Raw genomic sequence first — 2,260 nt, forward strand, 5'->3', positions numbered from 1 at the left:
GGCAACTCTCATGGAGCATGGGCAGGCTGGGCGTTCCAGGGGCCCAAAGGCTTGGTTGGGCATGCCCCGCACCCCCAGGCAGAGACAACAGCTGCTCGGCTGGGAGGTGCCTCTCTGAGTCGGGGGTGGGCGCCTGCGGTCCCGGGAGCCAGTCGGGAGCAGGGCTGGTCACACCGGGAGGGCTCCAAGGGCCCCTGCAGCTCCCTCTGCAGAGCTGGGCTCCAGGGCAGGGGAAAGAGGCGTGGCCGAGCTGCGGGCCGGGGGAGGCAGCGGCTCCCGCTATGCCACGGACAATGGGGTCCGGGCTGGCTTTGGCCCTGGGCTCTGCAGGCACTGGTGGTGGTACGTGGTGAGGGCCAGGACACTGAGCAGCCGGGCGAGGCCGGCCAGACCCAGGGGGGCGCTTGGGGGATAGAAGGGTCGGGACTGGATCTGGCAGTGCCAAAGCATCGTCAGTATGAGAAGCAGCAGGGGGAGCAGCAGACTGCCCACTCCCAGCCCCTCGGGGCTTGTCTCTGACCCCAGTGGGCAGCCGAGGTGTTGAAGACCTGCTCTGGCGGCCACATGGCAGTGGAGAATGCAGTTGGAGTGAGCCTAGTGTCTGGGCATCATCTCTTAGAAGCTGCCCTTGGTAGATGAGTCGAACTTGGTGTTCCTGGCCTGGAAACTGGGTCCTTTTCAAGGAGCCAGTGGTATCCTGGGGCCAGGCTCTAGCAACCTCCCCAGAGTCCTTGAGGAACTTCACCCTAAGCACCAAGGGTCCTGGCTGAGAGCTGGGAGGTGGTGCTTCTGGGCGTACTGTGCCAGGCTCTGACTCTAAGTTGGGTACTCAGTGTCTCACTGTGGGGGCCTCAGATCCCGAAGCATCCTGGCTATTGCTGACTGTGGGTACTGCAGCCTCTCTGCACTGTGTTGGGGAGGGGGTCCCTGAGTCCTGGGGCAGTGGATCACCTTGTTCTGAGGTATGTGTAGAGATCCAGGCCAGGCCCAGCACTAGGAGACAGAGGAGTGCTCCCAAAAGGGCAGTCATCTCGTCCTTCACCCCCTCAATCAGGGCCATGGCACCTGCCGCTGGTCCATCTCCATGTCAGACACCCCCTCAATAAGCATTTATTAAAGTGACCTGTTGTTGCTTAATTGTCTCAGTCACGTCTGACTCTTTGTGACCCCATTTGGGGTTTTCTTGGTAAAGATGGTAGGGTGGTTTGCATTTCCTTCTCCAGTGGATTAAGACAAGCAGAGGTTAAGTGACTTGCCTAGGGTCATACAGCTGGTGAATGTCTGAGGCTAGATTTGAACTTGAGTTTTCCTGAATCCAGGCCCAGTGCTCTATCCACTGAGCCATCTAGCTACCTCTAGCTTCCTTTAGGTCCCAACTTGAGAGACAGAGAGAGACAGACACAGAGAGACAGAAAGACAGGCAGACTGAGAAAGTGTGGGAAAAGCCTCCCTCTGAAGGTGGGATTTGAGCTGAACCTTAAGGAAGCAGGAAAGTCAGTAGTCAGAGATGAGGAGGAAGAGCCTTCCCAGAGTGGTGGATAGCCAGCCAGTGAAAAAGAAAAGTTTGGGATTTGGGAGATGGAGTGCTATGTGGGAGGAACTGCAAGAAGGCCTGTGTTGCTAGGTTGTAGAATATGGCAGGAGTAAAAGGTAAGGAGATTGTAAAGGTAGGAAGGAGTCAGGTTATGAAGGGTTTTAAAAGGTTAAAGACCTCAAAGATTATCTTCTAGCCCAACTTCTCCACTTTACAAATGGGGAAACCGAGCCCAGAGAGGGTTAATGAATTGCCTGACACCATACAAGTAGATAGAAAGTAGCTGAGTAAATCCTCTATTAAACCACTGCTCTTTCTACTACATGGTGCCATGATGAATGAGGGTCCTGCCTTTTGGCTCTGAGATAAGGAAATTGGGGTTCAGAAGAGTTAGGTGGTTTGTCTGAGGTCACACAGTAAAAAAGTCAGGACCGTGTCCCAGATCTCAGTTCAGGTGGCTAGGCACAGAACAAACAGAGCTCCCATCCAGGGTCTGGATCAGGGTGGGGAACCTGTGGTCTTGAGGCCACAAGTGGCCCCCTGGGTCCTCAGTGCGGCTCGCTGACTGAATCCAAACTTTGAAGGACCTTCGATGGTCACCTGTGGCCTCTAGGCCAGGGGTTCCTCATCCCTGCTCATTAGGCAGCACCTTCTGGGAGCTGCCTCTCTGGCATGAAAGAAGGTTGGGAGGTGATGTTGTATGCTCCATTAATCAACATTTCTCCC

The 2,260-nt window shown here is 55.4% G+C and overlaps 1 pseudogene; it reads right to left on the minus strand.

The window, feature by feature from the left end:
• Positions 1–279: 279 nt before the first annotated feature.
• On the minus strand, positions 280–1,060 carry LOC110192756 (transmembrane and ubiquitin-like domain-containing protein 1 pseudogene; annotated as a pseudogene).
• Positions 1,061–2,260: the final 1,200 nt, after the last annotated feature.

The sequence above is a fragment of the Phascolarctos cinereus genome, unplaced genomic scaffold, assembly GCF_003287225.1.
Source record: "Phascolarctos cinereus isolate Bilbo 61053 unplaced genomic scaffold, phaCin_HiC Scaffold_3;HRSCAF=262, whole genome shotgun sequence".
Lineage (NCBI taxonomy): Eukaryota > Metazoa > Chordata > Mammalia > Diprotodontia > Phascolarctidae > Phascolarctos > Phascolarctos cinereus.